Consider the following 9267-nt stretch of genomic DNA (forward strand, 5'->3'; position numbering starts at 1 on the left):
TTGGATTGTGCGTCGCGTCACAAGTGAATGGGGAGATCTCTCTGTGAACAGCGGCATGGTGATTGCAAGAGAAAATTGACTTAGTCGGAGCCATTGGCCTCGGGCCATTGTGACGGCCTCGCAATTTCTCTTTAATTGCAACCTATGTTTGCGCAGTAGCAGAGTTTGCATGTAAGATGGGCCTTGTTCTCGAGAGTTCCAGGAGATGACCTCCGGAACTTTTGGATTGGGCCCCTTCAAGGTGAAATTCATCCAGTTGATCGGATGAGCTCGATGACCATTTCAGTCCCTCGGCTCCATGAACTCACATCTCGTAACCGATGACAATCTTTTGCTCCTCTGCCGACCCCATAAAAAATTGGGTCGTGAATGGCTGTTTGGTAGGAATTTTAAAGGATTCGGATTTTCAAGGCGGATGTCGGTGTGTTCGCTAATTTCTAATGCAGAGCGAGCCTCGCACTAATAGCTTATATAGGAGAGGTGGTTGCCGCGAGCCTCTCCCGTGCCCCTCTCATTGATTCAACGCCGGTGTCAAGGCGGATGGATATGTCGGATTTTGAAACGGTGGACGCCGACGTTGAATCAATTAGAGGGGCATGAAGCCCACCCTGGATGTGCTATTCCTAGACTCTCCTTTAGATCATGTTTTCTTCTCACTCAGCTGGCGCAATTTCGGAAAAAGGTTTGGCAGCGGTTGCCATCCCTCACCGCGTCTACTTGGTGATTTTAAAACTCGATCTAAAACGGGAGCCCTCGCCTAGCACCTCCGTCCGGTGTTGCTCGGGTATTGCAAAAAATTATGCCGACGGCGCGAATCCCCCAACGAATGCCTACGCTTGGACCCTCTCTTAGATCACCTTCTTCGATCACTCGACCGACGCAACCACGGAAGAGACTTGGCAGCGGTTGCCATTCTACAGCGCGTCTGTTCAGCGATTTCGAAGTTGATCTAATGGCGAGCCCTTGTCTCTAGCCATGAGGTGGGTGCTTGGCGCTCTAGCAAAATTTTTTGCGTGCCTATCGCGGCTACAACGGGAGAGGTGGTTGCCGCGAGCCTCTCCCGTGCCCCCCTCATTGATTCAACGCCGCTGTCAGGGCGGATGGATATGTCGGATTGTGAAACGGTGGACGCCGACGTTGAATCAATTAGAGGGGCATGAAGCCCACCCTCGAGGGTGCTATTCCTGGACTCACCTTTAGATCATGTTTTCTTGTCACTCAGCTGGCGCAATTTCGGAAAAAGGTTTGGCAGCGGTTGCCAGCCCTCACCGCGTCTACTTGGTGATTTTAAAACTCGATCTAAAACGGGAGCCCTCGTCTAGCACCTCCGTCCGGTGTTGCTCGGGTATTGCATAAATTTATGCCATCGGCGCGAATCCCCCAACGAATGCCTACACGCTTGGACCCTCTCTTAGATCACCTTCTTCGATCACTTGACCGACGCAACTACGGAAGAGACTTGGCAGCGGTTGCCATTCTACAGCGCGTCTGTTCAGCGATTTCGAAGTTGATCTAATGGCGAGCCCTTGTCTCTAGCCATGAGGTGGGTGCTTGGCGCTCTAGCAAAATTTTTTGCGTGCCTATCGCGGCTACAAGGGGAGAGGTGGTTGCCGCGAGCCTCTCCCGTGCCCCCCTCATTGATTCAACGCCGCTGTCAGGGCGGATGGATATGTCGGATTTTGAAACGGTGGACGCCGACGTTGAATCAATTAGAGGGGCATGAAGCCCACCCTCGAGGGTGCTATTCCTGGACTCTCCTTCAGATCATGTTTTCTTGTCACTCAGCTGGCGCAATTTCGGAAAAAGGTTTGGCAGCGGTTGCCAGCCCTCACCGCGTCTACTTGGTGATTTTAAAACTCGATCTAAAACGGGAGCCCTCGTCTAGCACCTCCGTCCGGTGTTGCTCGGGTATTGCAGAAACTTATGCCATCGGCGCGAATCCCCCAACGAATGCCTACGCTTGGACCCTCTCTTAGATCACCTTCTTCGATCACTCGACCGACGCAACTGCGGAAGAGACTTGGCAGCGGTTGCCATTCTACAGCGCGTCTGTTCAGCGATTTCGAAGCTGATCTAATGGCGAGCCCTTGTCTCTAGCCATGAGGTGGGTGCTTGGCGCTCTAGCAAAATTTTTTTGCGTGCCTATCGCGGCTACAAGGGGAGAGGTGGTTGCCGCGAGCCTCTCCCGTGCCCCCCTCACTGATTCAACGCCGCTGTCAGGGCGGATGGATATGTCAGACTTTGAAACGGTGGACGCCGACGTTGAATCAGTTAGAGGGGCATGAAGCCCACCCTCGAGGGTGCTATTCCTGGACTCTCCTTTAGATCATGTTTTCTTGCCACTCAGCTGCCGCAATTTCGGAAAAAGGTTTGGCAGCGGTTGCCAGCCCCTCGCCGCGTCTACTCGGTGATTTTAAAACTCGATCTAAAACGGGAGCCCTCGTCTAGCACCTCCGTCCGGTGTTGCTCGGGTATTGCATAAGTTTTTATGCCATCGGCGCGAATCTCCCAACGAATGCCTACGCTTGGACCCTCTCTTAGATCACCTTCTTCGATCACTCGACCGACGCAACTACGGAAGAGACTTGGCAGCGGTTGCCATTCTACAGCGCGTCTGTTCAGCGATTTCGAAGTTGATCTAATGGCGAGCCCTTGTCTCTAGCCATGAGGTGGGTGCTTGGCGCTCTAGCAAAACTTTTTGCGTGCCTATCGCGGCTACAAGGGGAGAGGTGGTTGCCGCGAGCCTCTCCCGTGCCCCCCTCATTGATTCAACGCCGCTGTCAGGGCGGATGGATATGTCGGATTTTGAAACGGTGGACGCCGACGTTGAATCAATTAGAGGGGCATGAAGCCCACCCTCGAGGGTGCTATTCCCTGACTCTCCTTTAGATCATGTTTTCTTGTCACTCAGCTGGCGCAATTTCGGAAAAAGGTTTGGCAGCGGTTGCCAGCCCTCACCGCGTCTACTCGGTGATTTTAAAACTCGATCTAAAACGGGAGCCCTCGTCTAGCACCTCCGTCCGGTGTTGCTCGGGTATTGCATAATTTTGTGCTATCGGCGCGAATCACCCAACGAATCCCTAGCCTTGGACTCTCTCTTAGATCACCTTCTTCGATCACTCGACCGGCGCAATTACGGAAGAGGCTTGGCAGCGGTTGCCATTCCACAGCGCGTCTGTTCAGCGATTTCGAAGTTGATCTACTAATGGCGAGCCCTTGTCTAGCCATGAGGTGGGTGCTTGGGGCTCTAGCAATTTTTTGTGTGCCTATCGCGGCTTACAATGGGAGCTTTGATAACAAAAGTTCTCGGCGACCCTCCCCAATAGAAATCAGTGCTGGTGTTCGCGAAAGACACGTTATTCGGATTTTTGGAATATTGGCACCAGCATCGTTTCTATTGGGAGGGCCGTGAAGCCATCCCGATTTTGCTATGCGAGGGCTCTCTCCCCAGAGTCGTTCTCTACGCAACAACTTCTTTGGCACAAAATTTTCATAACGGTTCGGCAGCGGTTGTCGTTCCAATGGTGCCGTTGTGGTGGTTGCCTGGGCAGCGATCTGAAGGGCGACCCGTCGTCTAGCAGTTGGCCTGCGCATCACGAGTGACAAGGGAGCCTTTGTTATCGGAAGCTCCCCGTGGCCATTCGATTAGAAGAGCCATTGCTTGTTTGAGCAAGGACGAATGCAGCCTCGGATTCCAAACGAAATCAACGATTTCGGATCTATATAAAGAGCGGAATGAAGCAGCAGCAGCACAGCCCGTTTGCTATGCGCGGCTCCCCAAAGTTGCTCTTCTTTCTCACTCCATTGCCACAATTTCGGGAGTTGTTCGACAGCGGTTGTCGTTCCAATGTGTCATTGCGGTGATCTGGAGAGCGATGCTAAGGGCGGGAGCTTGTGTCTAGAATTTGGGATATGTTTGTGCGAGCGAGCAGGGGAGCTTCTCTTATCGGAACCTCTCCGTGGCCTTTGAATATATAGACCCAGTGCCGACGATGGATGCGAGCCCTTGGATTCCAAATTTGTCCACAGCTAACATTGGTTTTTGTGAGAGACGGGCACGAAAGCACATCCCGATTGCTACGCGGGAGCTCCCTAAGGTCGCCTCTGTGCCAACTCGATCGGCACAACATTGGGAGTGGTTCGACAGCGGTTGACGTTCCAATGTGTCATCGGGGGATGTCTTGGAAAGTGGTCTTTCTTTCAAGGGCGGTCTCGCGTCTAGACCTTGGAATTGTGCGTCGCGTCACAAGTGAATGGGGAGATCTCTCTGTGAACGGCGGCATGGTGATTGCAAGAGAAAATTGACTTAGTCGGAGCCATTGGCCTCGGGCCATTGTGACGGCCTCGCAATTTCTCTTTAATTGCAACCTATGTTTGCGCAGTAGCAGAGTTTGCATGTATAAGATGGGCCTTGTTCTCGAGAGTTCCAGGAGATGACCTCCGGAACTTTTGGATTGGGCCCCTTCAAGGTGAAATTCATCCAGTTGATCGGATGAGCTCGATGACCATTTCAGTCCCTCGGCTCCATGAACTCACATCTCCTAACCGATGACGATCTTTTGCTCCTCTGCCGACCTCATAAAAAATTGGGTCGTGAATGGCTGTTTGGTAGGAATTTTAAAGGATATGGATTTTTAAGGCGGATGTCGGCGTGTTCGCTAATTTCTAATGCAGAGCGAGCCTCGCACTAATAGCTTATATAGGAGAGGTGGTTGCCGCGAGCCTCTCCCGTGCCCCCCTCATTGATTCAACGCCGGTGTCAAGGCGGATGGATATGTCGGATTTTGAAACGGTGGACGCCGACGTTGAATCAATTAGAGGGGCATGAAGCCCACCCCGGATGTGCTATTCCTCGACTCTCCTTTAGATCATGTTTTCTTGTCACTCAGCTGGCGCAATTTCGGAAAAAGGTTTGGCAGCGGTTGCCAGCCCTCACCGCGTCTACTTGGTGATTTTAAAACTCGATCTAAAACGGGAGCCCTCGTCTAGCACCTCCGTCCGGTGTTGCTCGGGTATTGCATAAAATTATGCCATCGGCGCGAATCCCCCAACGAATGCCTACGCTTGGACCCTCTCTTAGATCACCTTCTTCGATCACTCGACCGACGCAACTACGGAAGAGACTTGGCAGCGGTTGCCATTCTACAGCGCGTCTGTTCAGCGATTTCGAAGTTGATCTAATGGCGAGCCCTTGTCTCTAGCCATGAGGTGGGTGCTTGGCGCTCTAGCAAAATTTTTTGCGTGCCTATCGCGGCTACAATGGGAGAGGTGGTTGCCGCGAGCCTCTCCCGTGCCCCCCTCATTGATTCAACGCCGCTGTCAGGGCGGATGGATATGTCGGATTTTGAAAAAAGGTGGACGCCGACGTTGAATCAATTAGAGGGGCATGAAGCCCACCCTCGAGGGTGCTATTCCTGGACTCTCCTTTAGATCATGTTTTCTTGTCACTCAGCTGGCGCAATTTCGGAAAAAGGTTTGGCAGCGGTTGCCAGCCCTCACCGCGTCTACTCGGTGATTTTAAAACTCGATCTAAAACGGGAGCCCTCGTCTAGCACCTCCGTCCGGTGTTGCTCGGGTATTGCATAAATTTATGCCATCGGCGCGAATCCCCCAACGAATGCCTACGCTTGGACCCTCTCTTAGATCACCTTCTTCGATCACTCCACCGACGCAACTACGGAAGAGACTTGGCAGCGGTTGCCATTCTACAGCGCGTCTGTTCAGCGATTTCGAAGTTGATCTAATGGCGAGCCCTTGTCTCTAGGCATGAGGTGGGTGCTTGGCGCTCTAGCAAAATTTTTTGCGTGCCTATCGCGGCTACAAGGGGAGAGGTGGTTGCCGCGAGCCTCTCCCGTGCCCCCCTCATTGATTCAACGCCGCTGTCAGGGCGGATGGATATGTCGGATTTTGAAACGGTGGACGCCGACGTTGAATCAATTAGAGGGGCATGAAGCCCACCCTCGAGGGTGCTATTCCTGGACTCTCCTTTAGATCATGTTTTCTTGTCACTCAGCTGGCGCAATTTCGGAAAAAGGTTTGGCAGCGGTTGCCAGCCCTCACCGCGTCTACTCGGTGATTTTAAAACTCGATCTAAAACGGGAGCCCTCGTCTAGCACCTCCGTCCGGTGTTGCTCGGGTATTGCATAAATTTATGCCATCGGCGCGAATCCCCCAACGAATGCCTACGCTTGGACCCTCTCTTAGATCACCTTCTTCGATCACTCCACCGACGCAACTACGGAAGAGACTTGGCAGCGGTTGCCATTCTACAGCGCGTCTGTTCAGCGATTTCGAAGTTGATCTAATGGCGAGCCCTTGTCTCTAGGCATGAGGTGGGTGCTTGGCGCTCTAGCAAAATTTTTTGCGTGCCTATCGCGGCTACAAGGGGAGAGGTGGTTGCCGCGAGCCTCTCCCGTGCCCCCCTCATTGATTCAACGCCGCTGTCAGGGCGGATGGATATGTCGGATTTTGAAACGGTGGACGCCGACGTTGAATCAATTAGAGGGGCATGAAGCCCACCCTCGAGGGTGCTATTCCTGGACTCTCCTTTAGATCATGTTTTCTTGTCACTCAGCTGGCGCAATTTCGGAAAAAGGTTTGGCAGCGGTTGCCAGCCCTCACCGCGTCTACTCGGTGATTTTAAAACTCGATCTAAAACGGGAGCCCTCGTCTAGCACCTCCGTCCGGTGTTGCTCGGGTATTGCATAAATTTATGCCATCGGCGCGAATCCCCCAACGAATGCCTACGCTTGGACCCTCTCTTAGATCACCTTCTTCGATCACTCCACCGACGCAACTACGGAAGAGACTTGGCAGCGGTTGCCATTCTACAGCGCGTCTGTTCAGCGATTTCGAAGTTGATCTAATGGCGAGCCCTTGTCTCTAGGCATGAGGTGGGTGCTTGGCGCTCTAGCAAAATTTTTTGCGTGCCTATCGCGGCTACAAGGGGAGAGGTGGTTGCCGCGAGCCTCTCCCGTGCCCCCCTCATTGATTCAACGCCGCTGTCAGGGCGGATGGATATGTCGGATTGTGAAACGGTGGACGCCGACGTTGAATCAATTAGAGGGGCATGAAGCCCACCCTCGAGGGTGCTATTCCTGGACTCTCCTTTAGATCATGTTTTCTTGTCACTCAGCTGGCGCAATTTCGGAAAAAGGTTTGGCAGCGGTTGCCAGCCCTCACCGCGTCTACTCGGTGATTTTAAAACTCGATCTAAAACGGGAGCCCTCGTCTAGCACCTCCGTCCGGTGTTGCTCGGGTATTGCATAAATTTATGCCATCGGCGCGAATCCCCCCAACGAATGCCTACGCTCGGACCCTCTCTTAGATCACCTTCTTCGATCACTCGACCGACGCAACTACGGAAGAGACTTGGCAGCGGTTGCCATTCTACACCGCTTCTGTTCAGCGATTTCGAAGTTGATCTAATGGCGAGCCCTTGTCTCTAGCCATGAGGTGGGTGCTTGGCGCTCCAGCAAAATTTTTTGCGTGCCTATCGCGGCTACAACGGGAGAGGTGGTTGCCGCGAGCCTCTCCCGTGCCCCCCCTCATTGATTCAACGCCGCTGTCAGGGCGGATGGAAATGTCGGATTTTGAAACGGTGGACGCCGACGTTGAATCAATTAGAGGGGCATGAAGCCCACCCTCGAGGGTGCTATTCCTGGACTCTCCTTTAGATCATGTATTCTTGTCACTCAGCTGGCGCAATTTCGGAAAAAGGTTTGGCAGCGGTTGCCAGCCCCTCGCCGCGTCTACTCGGTGATTTTAAAACTCGATCTAAAACGGGAGCCCTCGTCTTGCACCTCCGTCCAGTGTTGCTCGGGTATTGCACAAATTTTTGCCATCGGCGCGAATCCCCCAACGAATGCCTACACGCTTGGACCCTCTCTTAGATCACCTTCTTCGATCACTCGACCGACGCAATTACGGAAGAGACTTGGCAGCGGTTGCCATTCTACACCGCGTCCGTTCTGCGATTTCGAAGTTGATCTAATGGCGAGCCCTTGTCGATAGCCATGAGGTGGGTACTTGGCGCTCTAGCAATATTTTTTGCGAGCCTATCGCGGCTACAATGGGGGAGGTGGTTGCCGCGAGCCTCTCCCGTGCCCAGCTCATTGATTCAACGCCGCTGTCAGGGCGGATGGATTTGTCAGATTTTGAAACGGTGGACGCCGACGTTGAATCAATTAGAGGGGCATGAAGCCCACCCTCGAGGGTGCTATTCCTGGACTCTCCTTTAGATCATGTATTCTTGTCACTCAGCTGGCGCAATTTCGGAAAAAGGTTTGGCAGCGGTTGCCAGACCTCACCGCGTCTACTTGGTTATTTTAAAACTCGATCTAAAACGGGAGCCCTCTTCTAGCACCTCCGTCCGGTGTTGCTCGGGTATTGCATAAATTTATGCCATCGGCGCGAATCCCCCAACGAATGCCTACGCTTGGACCCTCTCTTAGATCACCTTCTTCGATCACTCCACCGACGCAACTACGGAAGAGACTTGGCAGCGGTTGCCATTCTACAGCGCGTCTGTTCAGCGATTTCGAAGTTGATCTAATGGCGAGCCCTTGTCTCTAGCCATGAGGTGGGTGCTTGGCGCTCCAGCAAAATTTTTTGCGTGCCTATCGCGGCTACAACGGGAGAGGTGGTTGCCGCGAGCCTCTCCCGTGCCCCCCTCATTGATTCAACGCCGCTGTCAGGGCGGATGGATATGTCGGATTTTGAAACGGTGGACGCCGACGTTGAATCAATTAGAGGGGCATGAAGCCCACCCTCGAGGGTGCTATTCCTGGACTCTCCTTTAGATCATGTTTTCTTGTCACTCAGATGGCGCAATTTCGGAAAAAGGTTTGGCGCAATTTCGGAAAAAGGTTTGGCAGCGGTTGCCAGCCCTCACCGCGTCTACTCGGTGATTTTAAAACTCGATCTAAAACGGGAGCCCTCGTCTAGCACCTCCGTCCGGTGTTGCTCGGGTATTGCATAAATTTATGCCATCGGCGCGAATCCCCCGACGAATGCCTACGCTTGGACCCTCTCTTAGATCACCTTCTTCGATCACTCGACCGACGCAACTACGGAAGAGACTTGGCAGCGGTTGCCATTCTACAGCGCGTCTGTTCAGCGATTTCGAAGTTGATCTAATGGCGAGCCCTTGTCTCTGGCCATGAGGTGGGTGCTTGGCGCTCTAGCAAAAATTTTTGCGTGCCTATCGCGTAAAGCATGTTTTCTAGTCACTCAGCTGGCGCAATTTCGGAAAAAGGTTTGGCAGCG

This window comes from Cupressus sempervirens, chromosome 2 (genome assembly GCF_028749045.1).
Source record: "Cupressus sempervirens isolate cs-2001-9-10 chromosome 2, ASM2874904v1, whole genome shotgun sequence".
Lineage (NCBI taxonomy): Eukaryota > Viridiplantae > Streptophyta > Pinopsida > Cupressales > Cupressaceae > Cupressus > Cupressus sempervirens.